General features: G+C 38.8%; 1 protein-coding gene across 10 annotated transcripts in view; it reads left to right on the top strand.

Annotated features, from left to right (window-relative positions):
• REPS2 (RALBP1 associated Eps domain containing 2) overlaps positions 1-24,900 on the top strand; it is a 208,445-nt gene that overhangs the window by 12,286 nt on the left and 171,259 nt on the right. Inside the window, exon 1 of one of the 10 annotated variants that reach the window (XM_009197264.4) lies at positions 20,277-21,272. The exons of the other annotated variants lie outside the window; for them this stretch is intronic. The gene's annotated coding sequence lies outside the window, so the exon portion shown is untranslated. Of the gene's footprint in view, positions 1-20,276; positions 21,273-24,900 lie in introns of those variants that run through there. 10 annotated transcript variants of the gene reach the window in all.

The raw sequence follows: 24,900 nt of genomic DNA, 5'->3' as shown, positions 1-24,900 counted from the left end.
GGGAGAAGTAACCAATTTCTGTTTCCTGCCCTCTGATTTGCTGCAGTGCCTTTCATTGTTCTAGCCCAACTAGAAGCCAGAGGCAACAGAGCCTGGGTGTTGAAGCTTATCGTGATTAGCCTCTTGGGCTGAGTGGATGAAAAAGACTGAGAGTGGTTCTAGGGGGCAGATAGAGCAACAACCAGCACAGGCTATGAGCAGGAGTGGGAAACACTACCCTGGATCCTAGGGAGGATGGGCCATGGCCAGTGATAGGAGCAATGAAAGTCTTTTTGTGCCAGAAAGAGCCTGGGAATACAGACCTCCATGCAGGAGAAGAGAGGGTTGAATAGGAGTGATTGGTTAATCTGAGATTCTTCCTATTTCTCCAAGGAAGCCTTGAGGAATGTGGGGTTGTCTGTTTGCATTTGGATATGGAAGTATATGTGTGTGTGTATACTTTTATTTATTTTGAGACGGGATCTTGTTCTGTCACCCAGGCTGGAGCACAGTGGCACCATCACAGCTCACTGCAGCCTCTACCTCCTGGGCTTAAGTGGTCCTCCCACCCAGGCCCCCCCAGGTAGCTGGGACCACAGGCATGTACCACCATGCTCAGCTGATTTTTAAGTTTTTTGTAGAGACAGGGTCTCACTATATTCCCCTGGTTGGCCTCACTCCTAGGCTCAAGTGATCCTCCCACTTTGGCCTCCAGAAGTGCTAGGAATACAGATGTGAGCCACTACACCCAGCCTGTATGTATGCTTTTTGGTCAGAGTGAGGCTTTCCACGAGTTGGAGTGTTTGTCCTTATTCATGACACTGGAAAACATACAACAATGGAGTGACCCTCTTACAGATTCTGCTAGGAGTAGCTACATATGGTGGGAAAGGTTGCTATGGGAATGGAGATAAATTCAAGGCAGTAGAGAGTGTTTTATAATGTTTGGGGGTATGGCTAAGCATTAGTTTTGCTTTTTCCTTCCCAATAGGATACGATTTCTGTAGCAATTCTTCCTTACCCAGAAATAGCTATATGTGCTCCTGAAAAGTAAAAGTCTGGGACCAGATGGCTTCATGGCTGAATTCTACCAAACATTCAAAGAAGAGATAATACTAATCTTTCTTAAACTCTTCCAAAAAACAGAATTAGAGAGAATACTTCCAAACTCATTTTTTGAGGCCGGCATCACCCTGATTTCAAAGCCAGACAAAAGATACCAAGATACCATAAGAGGAGAAAACCACAGGTCAGTATGTCTGATGAACATATATGCAAAAATCCTAAATAAAATACTAGCAGACCAAATTTAACAACACCTCACAAAGATTATACACCATGACCAAAGTGACACTTATCCCTGAGATGCAAGATTGGTTTAACATATATAAAACAATCACTGTAATACGCCACATTACCAAAATAAGAGATAAAAAACAAGCCAGGTGTGGTGGCTCACACCTATAATCCCAACACTTTGAGAAGCTGAGGTGGGAGGATTGCTTGAGGCCAGGAGTTCAAGACCAGCCTGGGCAACATAGTGAGACACTGTCTCTACAAAAAATTTAAAAAAATGAGGTGGGTATAGTGGCATGTACCTGTAGTCTCTGCTACTTGGGAGGCTGAGGCAGGAGGATCACTGGAGCCAAGGAGTTTGAGGCTGCAGTGAGCACTGATTGTGCCACTGCACTCCAGTCTTGTCAGCACAGCGAGACCCTGTCTCTAAAGAAAAAAGAAAAAAAAAAAAGAGAACAACCCATGATCATTTCAATACATGTAGAAATAGCATTTGACAAAGTTCAACAGCCTTTTGTGATAAACATTTTCGACAACATAGGTTTAAAAGGGAATTTCCTCAACACATTAAAGACCATTTATGTAGAGTCCACAGCTAATATCATAATCAGTGGGGGAAAACTGAAAACTTTTTTTCTAAGATCCGGTGCAAAGCAAGGATGCCCACTCTTGCCACTTTTATTCAACACAGCACTGGAAGTACTAACATGAGCTACCAGACAATAAAAAGAGATAAAAGGCATCTAAATTGGAAAAGAAGAAGTAAAATTATCCCTGTTTGTAAATGTTATGATCCTGTATGTAGAAAACCCTGGACTCCACAAAAGTCCTCTTAAAACTAAAAAATGAGTTTGGTAAACTCGCAGGATACAAAATCAGCATACAAAAATCAGTTACATTTCTTTGCACCAGTAATAGTCTATCTGAAAAAGAAATCAAGAAAACTGTCCCATTTATGATAGCATAAAAATAATAAAATACTTAGGAATACATGTAATGAAGGAAGTGAAAGATCTGTACGTTCAACATTATAAAATATTGATGAAAGAAATTGAAGACACAAAAAATTGGAAAGATATCTCATGTTTATGCATTGGAAAAATTAATAGTGTTAAATTGTCCACACTACCCAAAACAATATACAGGTTTAATGCAATCCCTCTCAAAATACCAATGGCATTTTTCATAGAAATAGAAAAAACAGTTCTAAAATTCATATGGTATGACAAAAGACCTAGAATAGCTAAAACAATCTTTTTTTTGTGTGTGTGTGTGTGTGACGGAGTCTCACTCTGTCGCCCAGGCTGGAGTGCAGTGGTGCAATCTTGGCTCACTGCAAGCTCTGCCTCCTGGGTTGATGCCATTCTCCTGCCTCAGCCTCCTGAGTAGCTGGGACTACAGGTGACCGCCACCATGCCCGGCTAATTTTTTGTATTTTTAGTAGAGACAGGGTTTTACCATGTTAGCCAGGATGGTCTCGATCTCCTGACCTCGTGATGCACCTGCCTTGGCCTCCCAAAGTGCTGGGATTACAGGCGTGAGCCACTGCGCCCAGCCAGCCAAAACAATCTTGAGAAAGAAAAATAAGGTTGGAGGCATCACACTTCCTTATTTCAGATTATAATACATTATAAAGCAGTAGAAATCAAGATAGTATATCCTGGCATAAAAACAGACATATAGATGAATAGAATAGAACAGAGATCCGAGAAATAAACCCAAGTATATACAGTCAACTAATTTTTGACAAGGCCACCAAGGAGACACAGTGGGGAAAGGATAGTCTCTTCAATAAATGATATCGGGAAAACTGGATATTCACAGGCAAAAGAATGAAGCTGGATGCTTATATACAAAAATCAACTCAAAATATGTTTTTAAAATATACAACAAAATCTCACAATGGAAAAGAAGACCTAAATGTTAATAACTCAAACCATTGACCTCCTAGAAGAAAACATAGGGGAAAAGCTCCTTGATATTGGCCTTGGCAGTGATTTTTTGGACATCACACCAAAAGCACAGGCAACAAAAGCAAAAATAAACAAGTGGTACTACATCAAACTAAAAGACTTCTGCATGACAAAGGGAACAATCCGCAAATAAAAGGACAGCCTATGGATTAGGAGAAAATATTTGTGACACACAGATATATATATCTATATATCTATATATATGTTAATATCAAAGGATATTAACATATATAAGGAGTTAATATCAAAAATATATGAGGAACTCCCAGAACTCAATGGTAAGAAAACGAATAACCCGATTAAAAAATAGGCAAAGGACTTGATTATTCATTTTCCCAAAGAAGCCATACAGGTTATGAAAAGGTACTCAATATCACTAATCATCAGGGAAATGGAAATCAGAACCACTATGAGATATCAGCTCACACCTTTTAGAATGGCTATTAGAAAGACAACAGATAACAAATGTTAGGGTGTGGAGAAAAGAGAACCCTTTTATACTTTCGTAGATTGGTACAGCCATTATGGAAAACGGCATAGAAGTTCCTGAAAAAATTAAAGGTAGAACTACCATATGATCCAGCAGTTCCTCTGCTGAGAATGTACCTAAAGGAAATGAAGTCAGTGTGTCAAAGAGATGTCTACACTCCTGTGTTCATTGCAGCATTATTCACAATAGCCAAGATATGGAAACAATTTAAGTGACTGTTGATGGATGAGTGGCTAAAAATATCATGGCATACACACGCACGTGCACAGATGACAGAATATTATTTAACCTTAAAAAAGGATATCCTGCTATTTGTGACAACATGGATGAACTTATGCTAAGTAAAATAAGTGAGACACAGAAGGAAAAATACTGCATAATCTTTTTTATCTAGAACCTGAACAAAAGAGTCAAATATATAGAAACAGAATAGAACTGTGGTTTTCAAGGGTGGGAATGGGGAGGAAATGGGGCGATGTAGGTCAAAGTGAACAAACTTGCAGTGATGTAGGCCCAGTAAGTCTAGAGATGTAATGTACAGCAGGAGGACTGTAGTTAATAATATTGTATTGTATATGGAAAATGTGCTAAGAGTAGATTTTAGGTGCTCTTACCTCTTCTCCCCACAAAGGTAACTATGGAAGATGATGAGTATGTCAGATTGCTTGCTGGTAGTAATCATTTCACTATGGATATGTATATCAAAGCATCATGTCATACACAAAGTTATGCCATAAAAATAGCTATATGTGGGCCAGGCCAGGCATGGTGGTTCATGCCTGTAATCCCAGCATTTTGGGAGACTGAGGTAGGAGGGTTGCTTGAGGCCAGGAGTTTAAGACCAGCCTGGGCAACATAGTGAGAAACCCACCTCTCCAAAAATGTGTTTGAAAATTAGCGGTGTGTGGTGGTGCATGACTGTGATTCCAGCTACTCGGGAGGCTGAGGCAAGAGATTTGCTTGAGCCTGGGAGGTCGAGGCTGCAGTGAGCTGCAATTGCACCACTGCACTCCAGCCTGGGTGACAGAGTGAGACCCTATCTCTTAAATAAAAAAAGATTAAAAAATAGCTGTATGTGTATATGTATACATGCAGGATTTGTTCTATTTGTTTTCTTTTTCTTTTTTTCTTTTTTCTTTTTTCATAGGCAGTGGTCAATGGCATAAGGTTTTTTTTTTTTTTTTTTTTTTTTTGAGACAGAGTCTCGCTCTGTCGCCCAGGCTGGAGTGCAGTGGCGCCATCTCGGCTCACTGCAAACTCCGCCTCCCGGGTTTATGCCATTCTCCTGCCTCAGCCTCCCGAGTAGCTGGGACTATAGGCACCCGCCACCTCGCCTGGCTAGTTTTTCATATTTTTTAGTAGAGATGGGGTTTCACCGTGTTAGCCAGGATGGTCTGGATCTCCTGACCTCGTGATCCACCCGTCTCGGCCTCCCAAAGTGCTGGGATTACAGGCTTGAGCCACCGCACCCGGCCTGGGATTTCTTTATACATTGCTCAAATCCACTAAGGCTCTATTGAGCAAACCATGCCTTAAAAATCTTACAATCCTCTTCATATATTTTAAAGGCAAATGCAAAGAAATAGCTTTGTTCTGTTTTGCATTCTTCATGGGTTAACATATCTTCTGGAAAACTTGTTGCTATGGCAATGGGATATTATCTACCTCGGTAATGTACTACATAAAAATAGCCCTTTGTGTTTGAGAATGATGTTAGTGACAGGTGGTTGGGTGAATGTATAGTAGGCTGCCTTGTCGAGAATAGTTTCCCAACATTCCTTTGTTTAAAGTTGTGAAATCAAAATGAATATTAATTTTTTTCTCTCTCAAAATGTAATTTTATCTGGAAAAGGCAGGCAGTGGTGTTCTGTTTAATTATGAATTACAAGCCTTCCTTTGCAGGTCAGGTCAATATGATGATTGAAGCCACCTGTCACTGTAATAAGTAAACGACTTCTCTACTCTTTGTGTCAGGGTGTGCAGCACAAGGTTGTGCTGGGGGGCTGGTAGGGATAATTTTCCCATTCTTGAACACATGGTTCTTCCTAAGCACCTCTTACTTATAAACCAAGAAGTAGAAAGCGGTCAGGTGGAAGAGATGAGCTCTGAGCTGTTAATCAAATCTGAATTTCTTGTAGGTTCTTAGGTGGAACAGTTCCTTGGGAAAGGTCAGATTTCCATGTTGCTTTTAGTATTGACTTCACACATGTAGCCAAGGATAGAATCTGACGCAAATCTTAATTTTTCCTTTGAAAAATCCTTTGGGCAATTTCTTAGAGCAGTAACTCTCAAACATTTTGTCATCATCGTCTCACCTTTCTTCTACTTATCAAAATGAGTATTGATTTAATTGTAATGAGTAAATAACAGCTTCCTGCTACTGAAATGAAATTTATTCTAGCTTTGAGAATTTGAGAGACCCTCTTAAGAAAATACCACAGCTGGAAATTTGAGACCTAAAAGTAATACAATTTCAGTATCCCATATCTGAAATGCTTGGTATCAGAAGTGTTTTGGATTTTGGATTTTTTCCGACTTTGGAATATTTGCATTTACATAATGAGATATCTTGGGGATGGGACCCAAGTCTAAACACGAAATTCATTAGTGTTTTATATATACCTTATACACATAGCCTAAAGGTAATTTTATACAATATTTTAAATAAGTTTGTGCATGAAACAAAGTTTCGACTGTGTTTTGACTATGAGCTGTCACATGAGGTCAGGTATGGATTTTTTCTTTTTTTTTATTATTGGCATATAATTGTGAATAATTTTTTCTTAACTACCCATTGATATATGTATATATGTAATTATTTCTTCTTTTTTTTTAAAATTTATTTATTATTATTATACTTTAAGTTGTAGGGTACATGTGCATAACATGCAGGTTTGTTACATATGTATACTTGTGCCATGTTAGTCTGCTGCACCCATCAATTCGTCATTTACATCAGGTATAACTCCCAATGCAATCCCTCCCCCCTCCCCCCTCCCCATGATAGGCCCCGGTGTGTGATGTTCCCCTTCCTGAGTCCAAGTGATCTCGTTGTTCAGTTCCCACCTATGAGTGAGAACATGCGGTGTTTGGTTTTCTGTTCTTGTGATAGTTTGCTAAGAATGATGGTTTCCAGCTGCATCCATGTCCCTACAAAGGACGCAAACTCATCCTTTTTTATGGCTGCATAGTATTCCATGGTGTATATGTGCCACATTTTCTTAATCCAATCTGTCACTGATGGACATTTGGGTTGATTCCAAGTCTTTGCTATTGTGAATAGTGCTGCAATAAACATACGTGTGCATGTGTCTTTATAGCAGCATAATTTATAATCCTTTGGGTATATCCCCAGTAATGGGATGGCTGGGTCATATGGTACATCTAGTTCTAGATCCTTGAGGAATCGCCATACTGTTTTCCATAATGGTTGAACTAGTTTACAATCCCACCAACAGTGTAAAAGTGTTCCTATTTCTCCACATCCTCTCCAGCACCTGTTGTTTCCTGACTTTTTAATGATCGCCATTCTAACTGGTGTGAGATGGTATCTCATTGTGGTTTTGATTTGCATTTCTCTGATGGCCAGTGATGATGAGCATTTTTTCATATGTCTGTTGGCTGTATGAATGTCTTCTTTTGAGAAATGTCTGTTCATATCCTTTGCCCACTTTTTGATGGGGTTGTTTGTTTTTTTCTTGTAAATTTGTTTGAGTTCTTTGTAGGTTCTGGATATTAGCCCTTTGTCAGATGAGTAGATTGCAAAAATTTTCTCCCATTCTGTAGGTTGCCTGTTCACTCTGATGGTAGTTTCTTTTGCTGTGCAGAAGCTCTTTAGTTTAATTAGATCCCATTTGTCAATTTTAGCTTTTGCTGCCGTTGCTTTTGGTGTTTTAGACATGAAGTCTTTGCCCATGCCTATGTCCTGAATGGTACTACCTAGGTTTTCCTCTAGGATTTTTATGGTATTAGGTCTAACATTTAAGTCTCTAATCCATCTTGAATTAATTTTCGTATAAGGAGTAAGGAAAGGATCCAGTTTCAGCTTTCTACTTATGGCTAGCCAATTTTCCCAGCACCATTTATTAAATAGGGAATCCTTTCCCCATTTCTTGTTTCTCTCAGGTTTGTCAAAGATCAGATGGCTGTAGATGTGTGGTATTATTTCTGAGGACTCTGTTCTGTTCCATTGGTCTATATCTCTGTTTTGGTACCAGTACCATGCTGTTTTGGTTACTGTAGCCTTGTAGTATAGTTTGAAGTCAGGTAGCGTGATGCCTCCAGCTTTGTTCTTTTGACTTAGGATTGTCTTGGAGATGCGGGCTCTTTTTTGGTTCCATATGAACTTTAAAGCAGTTTTTTCCAATTCTGTGAAGAAACTCATTGGTAGCTTGATGGGGATGGCATTGAATCTATAAATTACCTTGGGCAGTATGGCCATTTTCACGATATTGATTCTTCCTATCCATGAGCATGGTATGTTCTTCCATTTGTTTGTGTCCTCTTTTATTTCACTGAGCAGTGGTTTGTAGTTCTCCTTGAAGAGGTCCTTTACATCCCTTGTAAGTTGGATTCCTAGGTATTTGATTCTCTTTGAAGCAATTGTGAATGGAAGTTCATTCATGATTTGGCTCTCTGTTTGTCTGTTACTGGTGTATAAGAATGCTTGTGATTTTTGCACATTAATTTTGTATCCTGAGACTTTGCTGAAGTTGCTTATCAGCTTAAGGAGATTTTGGGCTGAGACAATGGGGTTTTCTAAATATACAATCATGTCATCTGCAAACAGGGACAATTTGACTTCTTCTTTTCCTAACTGAATACCCCTGATTTCTTTCTCTTGCCTAATTGCCCTAGCCAGAACTTCCAACACTATGTTGAATAGGAGTGGTGAGAGAGGGCATCCCTGTCTTGTGCCAGTTTTCAAAGGGAATTTTTCCAGTTTTTGCCCATTCAGTATGATATTGGCTGTGGGTTTGTCATAAATAGCTCTTATTATTTTGAGGTACGTTCCATCAATACCGAATTTATTGAGCGTTTTTAGCATGAAGGGCTGTTGAATTTTGTCAAAAGCCTTTTCTGCATCTATTGAGATAATCATGTGGTTCTTGTCTTTGGTTCTGTTTATATGCTGGATTATGTTTATTGATTTGCGAATGTTGAACCAGCCTTGCATCCCAGGGATGAAGCCCACTTGATCATGGTGGATAAGCTTTTTGATGTGTTGTTGAATCCGGTTTGCCAGTATTTTATTGAGGATTTTTGCATCGATGTTCATCAGGGATATTGGTCTAAAATTCTCTTTTTTTGTTGTGTCTCTGCCAGGCTTTGGTATCAGGATGATGTTGGCCTCATAAAATGAGTTAGGGAGGATTCCCTCTTTTTCTATTGATTGGAATAGTTTCAGAAGGAATGGTACCAACTCCTCCTTGTACCTCTGGTAGAATTCAGCTGTGAATCCATCTGGTCCTGGACTTTTTTTGGTTGGTAGGCTATTAATTATTGCCTCAATTTCAGAGCCTGCTATTGGTCTATTCAGGGATTCAACTTCTTCCTGGTTTAGTCTTGGAAGAGTGTAAGTGTCCAGGAAATTATCCATTTCTTCTAGATTTTCCAGTTTATTTGCGTAGAGGTGTTTATAGTATTCTCTGATGGTAGTTTGTATTTCTGTGGGGTCGGTGGTGATATCCCCTTTATCATTTTTAATTGCGTCGATTTGATTCTTCTCTCTTTTCTTCTTTATTAGTCTTGCTAGTGGTCTGTCAATTTTGTTGATCTTTTCAAAAAACCAACTCCTGGATTCATTGATTTTTTGGAGGGTTTTTTGTGTCTCTATCTCCTTCACTTCTGCTCTGATCTTAGTTATTTCTTGCCTTCTGCTAGCTTTGGAATGTGTTTGCTCTTGCTTCTCTAGTTCTTTTAATTGCGATGTTAGAGTGTCAATTTTTGATCTTTCCTGCTTTCTCTTGTGGGCATTTAGTGCTATAAATTTCCCTCTGCACACTGCTTTAAATGTGTCCCAGAGATTCTGGTATGTTGTATCTTTGTTCTCATTGGTTTCAAAGAACATCTTTATTTCTGCCTTCATTTCGTTATGTACCCAGTAGTCATTCAGGAGCAGGTTGTTCAGTTTCCATGTAGTTGAGCGGTTTTGATTGAGTTTCTTAGTCCTGAGTTCTAGTTTGATTGCACTGTGGTCTGAGAGACAGTTTGTTATAATTTCTGTTCTTGTACATTTGCTGAGGAGTGCTTTACTTCCAATTATATGGTCAATTTTGGAGTAAGTACGATGTGGTGCTGAGAAGAATGTATATTCTGTTGATTTGGGGTGGAGAGTTCTATAGATGTCTATTAGGTCTGCTTGCTGCAGAGATGAGTTCAATTCCTGGACATCCTTGTTAACTTTCTGTCTCGTTGATCTGTCTAATGTTGACAGTGGAGTGTTGAAGTCTCCCATTATTATTGTATGGGAGTCTAAGTCTCTTTGTAAGTCTCTAAGGACTTGCTTTATGAATCTGGGTGCTCCTGTATTGGGTGCATATATATTTAGGATAGTTAGCTCTTCCTGTTGAATTGATCCCTTGACCATTATGTAATGGCCTTCTTTGTCTCTTTTGATCTTTGATGGTTTAAAGTCTGTTTTATCAGAGACTAGGATTGCAACCCCTGCTTTTTTTTGTTCTCCATTTGCTTGGTAAATCTTCCTCCATCCCTTTATTTTGAGCCTATGTATGTCTCTGCGTGTGAGATGGGTCTCCTGAATACAGCAGACTGATGGGTCTTGACTCTTTATCCAGTTTGCCAGTCTGTGTCTTTTAATTGGAGCATTTAGTCCATTTACATTTAAGGTTAAGATTGTTATGTGTGAACTTGATCCTGCCATTATGATATTAACTGGTTATTTTGCTCGTTAGTTGATGCAGTTTCTTCCTAGCCTCGATGGTCTTTACATTTTGGCCTGTTTTTGCAATGGCTGGTACCGGTTGTTCCTTTCCATGTTGAGTGCTTCCTTCAGGGTCTCTTGTAAGGCAGGCCTAGTGGTGACAAAATCTCTAAGCATTTGCTTATCTGTAAAGGATTTTATTTCTCCTTCACTTATGAAACTTAGTTTGGCTGGATATGAAATTCTGGGTTTAAAATTCTTTTCTTTAAGAATGTTGAATATTGGCCCCCACTCTCTTCTGGCTTGGAGAGTTTCTGCCGAGAGATCTGCTGTGAGTCTGATGGGCTTCCCTTTGTGGGTAACCCGACCTTTCTCTCTGGCTGCCCTTAAGATTTTTTCCTTCATTTCCACTTTGGTGAATCTGGCAATTATGTGTCTTGGAGTTGCTCTTCTCGAGGAGTATCTTTGTGGCGTTCTCTGTATTTCCTGGATTTGAATGTTGGCCTGCCCTACTAGGTTGGGGAAGTTCTCCTGGATGATATCCTGAAGAGTGTTTTCCAACTTGGTTCCATTTTCCCCCTCACTTTCAGGCACCCCAATCAGACGTAGATTTGGTCTTTTTACATAATCCCATACTTCTTGCAGGCTTTGTTCATTTCTTTTTCTTCTTTTTTCTTTTGGTTTCTCTTCTCGCTTCATTTCATTCATTTGATCCTCAATCGCTGATACTCTTTCTTCCAGTTGATCGAGTCGGTTACTGAAGCTTGTGCATTTGTCACGTATTTCTCGTGTCATGGTTTTCATCTCTTTCATTTCGTTTATGACCTTCTCTGCATTAATTAGTCTAGCCGTCAATTCTTCCACTTTTTTTTCAAGATTTTTAGTTTCTTTGCGCTGGGTACGTAATTCCTCCTTTAGCTCTGAAAAATTTGATGGACTGAAGCCTTCTTCTCTCATCTCGTCAAAGTCATTCTCCGTCCAGCTTTGATCCGTTGCTGGCGATGAGCTGCGCTCCTTTGCCGGGGGAGATGTGCTCTTATTTTTTGAATTTCCAGCTTTTCTGCCCTGCTTTTTCCCCATCTTTGTGGTTTTATCTGCCTCTGGTCTTTGATGATGGTGATGTACTGATGGGGTTTTGGTGTAGGTGTCCTTCCTGTTTGATAGTTTTCCTTCTAACAGTCAGGACCCTCAGCTGTAGGTCTGTTGGAGATTGCTTGAGGTCCACTCCAGACCCTGTTTGCCTGGGTATCAGCAGCAGAGGCTGCAGAAGATAGAATATTTCTGAACAGCGAGTGTACCTGTCTGATTCTTGCTTTGGAAGCTTCCTCTCAGGGGTGTACTCCACCCTGTGAGGTGTGGGGTGTCAGACTGCCCCTAGTGGGGGATGTCTCCCAGTTAGGCTACTCAGGGGTCAGGGACCCACTTGAGCAGGCAGTCTGTCCGTTCTCTTCAAAGCTGTCAGACAGAGTCGTTTGCGTCTGCAGAGGCTTCTGCTGCTTTGTTGTTGTTGTTGTTGTGTAGCTGTGCCCTGTCCCCAGAGGTCGGATTTTTTCTTTTGTGACCTCATGTCAGCACTCAAAAACTTTCACATTTTGGAGCATTTTGGATTTCAGATTAGGGATGCTTAATCTGCAGCTCTAATTCTGATATGCATGGTACTACTGCAGAAATGGAACCATTGCCTTTGTCTTTTCTGTTGGAGTCAGGATGGATATCTTGCTACTACTAATATCAGAATAAAGTGTTGAGTGGTTTGCTGGGTGTCCAATACTACTTTTAGAACATTTTATGTATTAACTCATTTATTCCTATAAACATTCTTGACAGTTTTTGTGACTATTTCCCAGATGAGGCGTACTTGTTAGCATGCCTTTCTGTTTGTGGTGAGTAAATATTCTTCTGTATTGGAAGACTTGCTTAGTGGTATGTTGAAGTGTTCTTCATATTGAAAGCATTCTTCTATCAGAAGTTGACACAATTCAGCCTGTGGGCCAAATTCATCCTGCCACCCATTTTTTGTATGTTTTATAAGCTAAGAATGGTTTCTGCAGTTTTAAATGGTTGGGAAAAAATAAAAAGAATAATTTGTGATGTGAAAATTACATGAAATTTAAATTTCGGTTTCCATAAACAGTTTTATTGGAACACAGCCACATTCATTTGTTTACATATTGGTATGGCTGCTTTTGAACTACAGTGGCGGAGTTGAGTCGTTGTAGTAGAGACCATATAGCCCCCAGACCCTAAGAAAAAGTTTGCCAATCCCTTCTCTATATTCTTCTATATCTAGAATGGCAGATGGTCCTCAATAGTAATAGCAGATTGGTCAGGTGTCGTAGCTTATGCCTGTAATCCCAGCATTTTGAGAGGCCAAGGTGGGATGATCAGTTGAACTGGAGTTCAGGATCAGCCTGGGCAACACAGTGAGACCTAGCTCTACAAAGATTAGCCAGGTGTGATGGTGCACACTGGTGTCTCAGCTACTTGGGAGGCTAAAGTGGGAGGACTGCTTGAGCCTGGGAGGTAAAGACTGGAGGGAGACGTGATCACACCATTGTGCTCCAGCCTGGGTGACAGAGTGAGACCCTGTCTCAAAAAATATATAAACAGATTGGATTTATGTACAGGTTCATACGTATATGAATTTTCTTTTGGTATGCAATATATTTTTCTTTTTTCCACTAAACGTTTGTCTTGTCATAAGCTTGGTTTCATGTACTATGTCATGTCGCAAATATACTTGATTTCAGCTCTTCCCATACCCATATTGGTTTTCATAATAATCATAACCCTTTCCAAATGAGGGAGAGTAATGAATTTTATCATTTTGTTAGTTAGTGTGCTTCCTTTGCTAGATCAGGAATTATATTTCCTAGTAATTATAACCCTCTTTATTTTTAACTATATTACTTTCTACTTTTGGACTTTCAGCCAACATATAAATATTGACAATTTAATAATCTGAACTAAGCCACCTGGACTGATTGTAATATTTTAATTTAATAAATCTTGCATATGGTTAAGATTACATCTTCTACATTCATCAGGTTGGATTTAATACACTCACCATAATCAAATCTAGAACATTCTTGCAATTATTATTATTTTTTAAAAGGTTTTCTCCTTTGTCTCTTGTTTTCCCACTTTTTTTTTTTTTTTTCTGGGACAGAATCTCCCTCTGTCCCCCAGGCTGGAGTGCAGTGGCGTGATCTAGTCTCACCGTAACCTCTGCCCCCTGGGTTCAAGCGATTCTCCTGTCTCAGCCTCCTGAGTAGCTAGAACTACAGGCGTGTGCCACCACGCCCAGCTAATTTTTTGTATTTTTAGTAGAGATGGGGTTTCACCATGTTGGCCAGGCTGGTCTCAAACTCCTGACCTCAGGTGATCCACCTGCCTCGGCAAAATGCTGGGATTACAGGCATGAGCCACCGTGCCTGGCCTGTTTTCCCACTTTTTAAAGTAACAGTCTTACTGAGATGTAATTCACATACCATATAGTCACCTATTTAAAGTGTACAATTCAATGGGTTTGGTATATTCACAGAATTGTGCAACCATCACCACTATTTCCAGAATATTTTTGTTACCTGAAAAGGAAACCCCATATTCACTAGCAATCACCTCCAGTTCCACCATTCCTAGGCAGCCATGGATCTACTTTTTGTCTATGGATTTGTCTATTCCAGACATTTCATAGAAATGAAATCATATAGTGTGTGGTCATTTGTGATTGTCTTCTTTCACTTAGCATGTTTTAAATGTAGCATGTATCAGCACTTCTTATTGCCAGTTCTATTGTATGGCTATACTACATTTTATTTATCAATTCATCACTTGACAGACATTTGGGTAATTTCCACTTTTTGCCTATTATGTATAATGCTACTCTGAACATTTGTATATAGGTTTTTGTGTGGACATATGTTTTTATTTCTGTTGAATATGTACCTAGAGGTGGAATTGTTGTGTCATATGGTAACTCTATGTTTAACCTTTTGAGGAACTGCCAAGCTCTTTTGCAAAGCTGCTGTACTATTTGACATTCTCATGAGCAATATATGAGGGTTCCAATTTCTCCACGTCCTTACCAACATTTGTTATTGTCTGTCTTTTTGATTATGGCTATCCTAGTGGGTGTGTAATGGTATCTCATTGTGGTTTTAAGTGGAATTGCCCTGACGACTAATAATGTTGCATGTCTTTTCATATGCTTATTGGCCATTTGTATATGTTCTTTAGAGAAATGTGTATTTAGATCCTTTGTCCATTTTAAATTGGGTTATTTATCTTTATAAAATATTGAATTGTAAGAGTTCTTTATATGTTCTCGATTCAATACATATGATACAATACATATAATACATATTTTAGTCCTCTATCAGATAAATGATTTGCAAAAATTTTCTTCCATTTTGTGGGTTGTCTTTTTTTTCTTTTTTTTGAGATGGAATCTCGCTCTGTCGCCCAGGCTGGAGTGCAGTGGCCGGATCTCAGCTCACTGCAAGCTCCGCCTCCCGGGTTTATGCCATTCTCCTGCCTCAGCCTCCTGCCACCTCGCCCGGCTAGTTTTTTGTATTTTTTAGTAGAGATGGGGTTTCACCGGGTTAGCCAGGATGGTCTCGATTTCCTGACCTTGTGATCCATCCGTCTCGGCCTCCCAAAGTGCTGGGATTACAGGCTTGAGCCACCGCGCCCGGCCGTGGGTTGTCTTTTTACTTTCTTGATGGTGTCCTTTGAAAGATGAAAGCTTTTAATTTTGATGAAGTTGTTTATTTATTGTTTTCTATTGTCACTTGTGTTTTTGGTGTCATATTTAAGAAACCGTTGCCTAATCCAAGATCAGAGATTTCACTTGTGTTTTCTTCTAAGAGTTTTATAGTTTTAGCTCCTATATGTCAGTCTTTGATTCATTTTGAGTTAATTTTTGTATGTGGTGTGAAGTAGGAGTTCAACTTCATACTTTTGTCTGTGGATATCCACTTGTCTTAGCATCATTTTTTGAACAAACTATTCTTTTCCTAATGACTTGTTTTGGAACCCTTGTGCAAAATCTATTGACCTTATGTATTTAAATGTAAGGAATGTAAGGGTTTATGTCTAGACTGTGTCAGTACCACACTGTCTTGATTTGTTTAATCTATTTTTGAGGCAGACTTTTGCTCCCTGATCTAAGATTAAAATGTTTCGCAATTGATTATGTCTTATATGCATCAAAACTTGCAGACTGGGTATAAGTGGCTTGAGAAAATATATTGGAGACTAAAGTGGGGCTGTTGGAGACTCATAGGAACCAAATAGTTAGAAGGTGGGGAAGTGAGAGAGGCAGTAAGTTGGATGCTTCCCAAGTGTTTAGCAGCCATACCAAAGTGGCAGTCAAAAATAGGCTAGCTTTACATAATTTCAGAGTTGAGTACTGATGGTTCCAGTTTCTTTTTATGGATTCTTTTAAGAAGTGCTGTATCACCAAATGCTGTTGATGGCATAGAAGACAACACTGTGGAAAAATACGGACATTGACCAGTCTGAGTCAAAAAGATGGACAAATACTCAATTCTAAATGTGAGGAATTTTTAGGAAAACCTTGAGCAGTTAATTTTGCTTGTTTCCCTTTCTATGTGTATATGAATGATAAATGAAAAGTCTAAAAGAACTCCTTTAATAAGCCTAAGATAAATGCTAAGTGGTAGAGTACTGTGTCATATCTTATTTGGCATTTTTTTTTAGTGCCACGTAAAGTACTGGTGTTTAGCTTTGAAATGCTCTTATCCTCCTGCTTCCAGCTCTGTCTACACCTCAGAAGGAGCTGGGTCCTTTCCCAGAGTCTGTTGTATAAATTAACCTTCTTCCTGTAGTCACTCTATGTCCATCCGTTTTCCCAGCCACTTTAATTTTGTTCTCTTTTTCCTTTCCCTTGTGCTTGTAGGTTTAAGTCTTAAAAACAAGCCAGGTATTATTGTTTATAGTGGAATTTTCAGTAGGAGTGGAGGTTAACCTGTATATCAATCTAGTAGGAATATTCATTCAGTCACTCAAGGGATGAGCTTATGGAAAAGTTACAAAAGTAGTAGCATTCCCTTATATTCCTCACCCTGCTCCCTTTATGTTAGCATTTTATATAAGGGATCAAGAATAGGAAATTACTCTTGGTACAGTATTATTAACTAAACTACAGAGCTTATTTGAATTCCATCAGTTTTTCCACTGGTGGTCTATTTCTGTCCTAGGATCCTCTCCAGGATCCCATATTGCATTTAGTTATTATTTCTCCTTAGTCTCATCCAGTTTGTAATAGTTTCTTAATCTTTAATGACACCTTTGAAGAGTACAGATCAATATTTTGTAGAATGTTCCTCAATTTGTATTTGTCTGATGTTTTCTTATGGATAAGGTTGTGCATTTTTGGCAAGAATATAATGATGCATATTTTTCAGTGCATCATATCAAGGAGTTAATGATGTTTATGTGTCTTGTTACTGGTGGCATTTACCTTGATTCCTTGTTTAAGTTGCTGTCTGCAGGGTTTTTCTACCGTAAAATTATTACTTTTTCTCTTTGAGGTTAAAATATCTTGGGGGAGATGCTTTGAGACTACGCAGATATCCTATTTATCCTCAGATTTTTGTCTATTGATTTTTTTCATTCTTTGGTGGAACACTATATCATAGAGTATTTGTGACAAATATTTGATTAACAGAAATAAAGCTATGGCCTACAAGAAGCAAATATCAATTACACTGAAATCCTATTGTATTGGTTAATACAACGCTAGTAGCTGTGTTCCTCAACTTTCAGGAGCTTAGCACAGCAGATGCTTTTCTTTCCAATATGGGCATTTCTGGTTGTGTAGGCAGTTTTCTGTCATGTTAATTCAAGGATCCAGACTAAACTTTTTATACTGAAGTAACTTTAAACTGACAGAAAATAGGGATGCAAGAATAGTACCAGGAAATCCTGTATACCCTTTACTAGATTTACTTAACATTTGCTACATGTGCCCTATTTTCTTTCTGTCTATTCATATATGTATATGTATTTTATATATCTGTATTTATATATTGATTGCCACATACTAAATCACTTGAGATTAGATCACATACATCATGTTCTTCTATGCCTTAATAGTTTAAACTTAATATATTTATTTGTTTAAATCTGGTATACACATAGTTTCAGAATTGCTAACCCATATCTGTTTGAGAAACACTTTCACTAACTAGATTACAGCATTTATACGTTCTTTTATTCTTTAGTTTTGCAATATCCAGTCAAGGTATGATTTTCCAGTTTCCCACTGAAGTATTAAGTTTGAAAACTGTACATAAGCACACTGTTATTCAAATTTAGGAAATTTAATATCAGTACTTTAGTATGCAGTCCGTATTCCAGTTTCATTAATTATCCCCAATATGTTCTTCAGTGGAATATTTTTTTTCTCCTGATACAGTATCAAGTCCAGGATCACATATTGAATTTATTTGTCATGACTTTTTAGTTTCCTTTGATCTGGAACAGATCTTATAAGCTTTTCGTTGTCTGGAATACTGCATAAGTGACATGTCCTTCTCAGGTAATGCATCAGGAGGCACATGATGTCTCAACCCCTCATTGGTGATTGTAATTTTGATAATTTGGTTAAATTACTGTTTTCTTAAGTGTAAACTATTTTTAGATATGACATATCAGAGTGATCAATACTGTGAAGCCTTTTACAACAGTGTTTAGATTGAAAAATTATGAGTGAAAAGGCTTTCACAGTCATTCGGATTGAATATGCCTAACATGAAATCCAAACTGTTTTAACCTTTCTTTCAACTTATTTTCCACCATGGAAATAGTAATGCATGATTTAGCCATTCATGAGTTTTATTTTCTCATGCAGACATTTATTTCTTTAAAAAAATTTAAAGTTTACTGTAAAACTTAAGTTTTAACCATTTTAAGTGTACTCTTCAGTGGCATTAAGTACATTTGCAATGTTGTGCAACCATCACTACCATCCATCTCCAGGACTTCTTCATCATCCCAAACATAAACCATATCTACTAAACAATAACTCCCCAATTCCTTCTCCACCCCCTGGTAACCTCATTTTATATGCCATCACAATATTTTAGAATAAACACCAACTTCCTGGGGTAAGATCATTTGACTTTTGCTCCCAGATCAGAACTATGATAAAAAAATATTATTTGCTATATACCAACAGGGCAATTTCTGGATTTTGGCATGAATTACTATATTACAACTCTAAATCCTGGTAAGGGAAGCATTTTTGTTCTGAAAGTAAACAAAAATAACCATTAGTTTGATAATGTTTACCTCTGGGGGTGGGGTATTTTGGAGGGAGTGAGTACAAAGAGAGGTGAAATTATTCCTCTAGGGTGGCAGACCAGAGTTTAAATTGTTTCTTATGTTTTTCACTTTGGTTGTCTACCAATTGGATATAGTCACTCAGATCATCCATGTTTTCGTACCTGGCTTGATAGGTATAAATACCTATAAATTGGAATAAATTCCAGCAGTTAGAGGCCCATGTTCCTTGGTCTGTAAAGTGAACATAACAAAACTGACTTCTCTCCAAAGGGTGCTTTGAGACAAAACTGTAAAACACTTTGCAGAGTAGAAGGGGGGTCCTTGTTTTTAGTAACATTCCTCAATGTTCTTCAAGAATTCACCTACTGCCAATCATTCCTCTGAGTTAGGAATATATATTAGAACTAGTTTTAATAGCACTGTAAACTGTAGATAGCGTGCCTGGAGCTGAATAAATAACTACAGGTTCAAAAATACTCAAATAATAAAATTGCCTAGGTGGTAACCCACCTAGTTTATTGCTGTGTGGTGTTGGGTATCTCTTTTTTTTCCGTGATGAATTTGAAAAGGCCTTGAAACTGTGGGCAGATTCCTTGGTTCAGATGGGCTGTAATAGGAGACACCAGGATGAGCCTGAGTCTCTTGCTCTTGAAAGATTAGCATATGGATAGATTGCATACCCATTATCAGTTAGGTATCTGCCAGACCATTTGCAGGGTTTCTCTGTAGTTCATACAGTTGGGAAGAATTCCTAGAGGCAAGAGGTCTTTTACCTGAAGATTCAGCAGTTACTATAGGGGCCTTCTTTTGGCTTCTTGCTCTTGGGACACCTTTACTTGAATGAGGTAGTCTCTTGCCATTAGTGCCTGTAGGGCCTTAATGATTCCTATTGGGATGAGTTAGCCAGAAGTGAGGCTCTTCACTTCATGTTGAAACTAACTTTTGCCTGAGTATTAAGGATGGGTGATTCTGAGGTCCTGAGCCAGCTGGAAGGACCTTCATTCACTTTCTATTCTTGTCTGAAGAATGCTTAGGCTACCTTACTGTTACTTCTCTGGTGGTATCAAAGGTCATGTAATGACAAGGCTGGATGCGGTTACTCACGCCTATAATCCCAGCACTTTGGGAGGCCAAGGCAGGAGAATCACTTGAGTCCAGGAGTTCAAGACCAGCCTGGGTGACAATGGAAGACCCCTACCTCTAAAAAAATTTTAAAAATCTAGATGGGCATGTTGGTGCACTCCTGTAGTCCCAGCTACTCGGCAGGCTGAGGTGGGAGGATTGCTTGAGCCTAGGAGATTGAGGCTGCAGTGAGCCGTGATCACACTACTGCACTCCAGCCTGGGCAATAGAGCAAGACCCTGTCCCCCCCCCCCCCAAAAAAAAAAGATGTGATGATTGCCCCTTTTGGTTATATCCTGCAGCCTAAGAGCCCACCCCAGAACTTAGTGGCTTAGGATAACCGTTTTCATAGTTTTGTCAGTGAGGAATTAGGGAAGATGTCAGCTGAGCTCTTCATTTCTGCTCCAGGTGACATTGGTTGGGCACTGGGACTGGAGGTTCTACTTCTAAGATAGCTTCTTCACTCTTGTGAATAGTTCCTCAGTGTCTGTGGCCAGTCTCTCTCCATGTGGTATCTCATCCACCCTGGCCTTTCCACATGCCTTAGCTTCCCACATCATGGTGGTCCCTGGGTAGTTACTCTTCTTACTGAGTAGGGATGAACTGAAAGCCTCTATTCTAAGTTCAGTTAAATATTGCTACAAATATTTAGTACTGGGATTGTGGGGTCATTTTCTTACATCATAATTATAACCCAATCAGGGTAGAAAACTGAAAGAAAGAAGGACACTTCATTTTCTTTGCTCTTTGTGTGGATGATGGGTTGTACAAATAGCAGGAGGTTCAACTTTTGGCTTGTTTTGGATTACTGAGCACCATCCTTCAGAAATGATTTCCTAATACTTTCCCGGCCATCTGGCATGAGCACAGAAGACCTTTTACTCAATAAAAGTAAGCTAATAATAATAAGTTGAAACATCTTGATAATAAATATATTTGTACAGCTTTTCAAATCCCAGGTTATTGAAATTCTGTCAGTCTTGGCTGGTTTCCATGCTCCTTCTGTGCCCTTGTGTTTTCTTTTCTTCTTCTTCTTCTTCTTTTTTTTTTTGTTGAGCCACTCCTGCTGACTTCAAAAGGATGCTCTGAGCTCTAAAAGGAGGAGCAGTTTTGCTGGGATGCAGAAGTGGTGAACGTAAGGCTTGGATTCAATTACAGTAATCCTCAGAAGTTCTTGGTAGAAGAGGGGCACAGAATCCCAGCCTCCATTTTGCAGGTAAGGAAGAAGTATAAAAAGATAAAACGGCTTTTCTTAATGTCAGCATCTGATTCTTTACCCTCTTTCATCCTAGCAACGATTGTTAACATAAAACAGATGTTCCTTGCACAAGAGAAAAATAATAGAGCTGGATCTTTTCATGATCCTGCATTTATTATTTGTAGCACCGGATCTCTAAACTAGGAAAAGCGATGTTGATTCTAACTAGAAATTATGGGGCATTTAATAACACATGAGGCAAAATTACGAGGAAAGGTGAGAAACCAAGTGGCTCCTAGCTTCTAACACCTTATTTTCTGTGGTGTAAGTTAATGAATGATCCATTTTTAATTCAGTAAAAAAGGAAATTTCTGATAGGCTTTACCTTAACTTCACATTGCTGTTTATATTACAAACAAAATGCTAAAGTTAACAAGTGTTGTAAAATGCCCTAGGTCAGAGTTTTGAGTGCCCATAAGCAATTCTCTAGAATTATTTTGAGAGCTCAGATTATAGATTTGCCCCCATACCATACACTATATTACCTATCACTGCAAGATTCTTTATAGGGTGTCAAGTATGTAGGAGGATTTAAACTAATTGTCTTAAATGCTTCGTGGGATAGGAGATGATCCAATGGGAACTGAATGTTTTCAATTAGGATGTTTCCATGGATACTATTAAGTGTGCCAAGATTCATAGCCACAGGAGATTTTTACTTCAATATTGATTAAGAAATCTGAGAACAATCTCAAGAAGTGTAGGGTGTAGGTGGAGGATAAATTTTGAGGACAGTATAAAATTTGCTTTCTCTTCCATAGTTAAGGCCTAGTCCAGAAAAATTCTAGGCAGTCAGCCAAGTCTAACAGCAGGATTTATGTCAAGAGAATGTCCAGAATAAAAGTGAACATGGGTTGTTTCATTTACCCCAGGTATATTTATTTATTAACATTTATTTAATGTTACTTATTATTTGTTTATTAACATTAGCTTTCTTATGTACTTGGTACAAAGCGTTAGAATTACAACCCTTTGTATTTTTGTTGTTTATGAGGAAAACATCCTAAATAATGTCTACAGACATCTTAAAATTCACATTCCTCTGAGAAAGGTTTATCCCTTAGGTTATTACTTTTTTTTTTTTTGGTACATGGGTTTTTACCTGGGTTCTCAGATCTCCAAGAAATCGGTGGATAGAATTCAAGGTGACTTCTTGGATGGAGAAAAAGTACATCTTTATTTTGACCAACCATGGATATTTAGCATTTTCATCAATTAATGAATGCAGGTGACAAATCATAGTACTATTGGCCCCACCTTTGACTTTGTCCTCAATAACTCACAGATATTTTCATATTGTATCACAGCTGTTGCAGATATCTTGAAATGTTGTTTATTCTAAACACTACTTCAAAATTTGGGCAGTTATTGACATTCCCACCAGTTTTTTTTTTTGGAGACAGCCTTTCTCTGGCACCCCCAGGCTGGAGTGCAGTGGTGAGATCTTGGCTCACTGCGACCTCTGCCTCCCAGGTTCAAGCGATTCTCCCGCCTCAGCTTCCTAAGTAGCTGGGATTACAGGTGCACGCCACCATGGCCTGGCTAAATTTTTTTTTTTTTTTTTTTTAGATGGAGTCTCACTCTGTCGCCAGGCTGGAATGCAGTGGTGTGATATTGGCTCACTGCAACCTCCACCTCCCAGGTTCAAGCGATTCTCCTGCCTTACCCTCCTGAGTAGCTGGGACTACAGGAGCATGCCACCACGCCCAGCTAATTTTTCTATTTTTAGTAGAGACGGGGTTTTACCATGTTGGCCAGGATGGTCTCGATCTCTTGATCTTGTGATCCACCCACCTTGGCCTCCCAAAATGCTGGGCTTACAGGTGTGAGCCACTGTGCCTGGCCACATTACCACCAGTTCTTGATACTTAATGCCGTAACAAAAGGCACATGTATCACTATATCACGAATTAGCATTTTATAATATTTTAATAACTATTTCAGTATAAGTGGCTTCACTTGTAATCATGTTTTATTTTTGCACTTAAAAATATAATTCCTGAAAGGGATCCATAAGGCTTCACCAGACTGCCAAAGCGTCCATGGCACAGGACATTAAGAACCCTGTGCCAAATGGAATGAAGATTAGAAGCACTATCATATGTTCATTTTCTGATCACAATTTAAGAAAGAGTTTCCTACTTAAGTGCTTTTCACAGAAAATCTAAACCTAAAGGTTAAAAGGGAATTCTTTTGTGCTGGCTCACGTGTGGGCCCTACAAAATACTTTGCAGTCATGTCCGACTTTCGTTTGAGAGTTTGTCTTCAGAAATGGAGGAAGAAAAGGCATTCAGGTATATGATGGGTTGCATTCTGTAGAACATTGTTAAATCTATGGGAGCGGAGAAAAGTTCCATTCAGTGTCTTGTGGATTGTGGTAGGAGTCAGTCGTATTCTTGCAGAAATTTCCCTAGACAGTGCCTCTTGCTTCCTCCTTTCTTGTCCCACAGTACTCCATGGGGCAGATGTGGGAACTTGGATGCCCCATGGGAATTGTAACCCCATGCTTTGCCTTATCCTAGTGGGGACTGATCTGAGGTTTATCCATGAAACTGTGTCAATTCATGGCTGGGAGTAGGAATGCAGAAAACACAAGCAAAATGACTGCAGGAAGGTTTAAATAAAATCTCATATGTGGCTTTTCCTTAACACATTATTTTGCAAAAAGTGGCAGAGTGAATTTCCTGTGATATGAGAGCATCATTCTGGACTTTTACTTGATTAAGGGCAGCCACTTTATCTTTAAAGCAGTTTTCGTCACCTTTTAGTGTTCTCTAGCAGAATGCTGAAGGAGCACACTTAAGGAGTGGGGAGTTGGTATTTGGTTCTGTGACAGGTGCTATCTTATAACAGAAAGATACATATTTTTGTGAAACTCCAAATGCATTTTTATTCACCAGCAAGTCTGTGACTCTGGATCCACCACCTTGTTCCAAGTGTGATCAAGCACTGTACCTGACAGCATCGATTATCCTTACCTGTAGGCAAAAATTGTATTACATTTATTTTACAGTGATCTGGAAAAAAAAGCATGACAACAAAAACCAGACACACTTTATTTCTATTCTGGTAACATTTTTTGGTAATAATTTATTACCGTACAAGTCATACACCGTATAAGTCACACATTTAAAGTGTCAAATTAAATGGTTTTTAGTATATTCATGGGATTGTGCCATCATCACAGTCAAATTTAGAACACTTGTTACCCCCAACAAGAAACCTCATACGCTTTAGCAGTCACCCCACTATGGCCCCCAGTTTTCTAACCCCAGGCCCTAACAACCACTAACCTACTTTCTGTCTCTATGAATTTGCCTCTTTTGGCCATTTCATGTAAATGGAATTATACAGTATGTTACCTTTTGTGACTGGCTTCTTTCACTTAGCATAATGTTTTAAGGTCTACCTATATAAGAGTATATATCAGTACTTTATTCCTTTTTATGGCCAAATATTCCATTTTCTGGATATGTCAGATTTTATCTATTCATCTGTTGATGAACATTTGAGTTGTTTCCACTTTGTGCTATTATTATGAATAATGCTGCTATGAACATTCATGTATACATCATGTATACATTTT

This window comes from Papio anubis, chromosome X (assembly GCF_008728515.1).
Source record: "Papio anubis isolate 15944 chromosome X, Panubis1.0, whole genome shotgun sequence".
NCBI lineage: Eukaryota > Metazoa > Chordata > Mammalia > Primates > Cercopithecidae > Papio > Papio anubis.
Note: the sequence above shows the minus strand (reverse complement) of the source record. Positions and strands in the feature narration are given on the sequence as shown.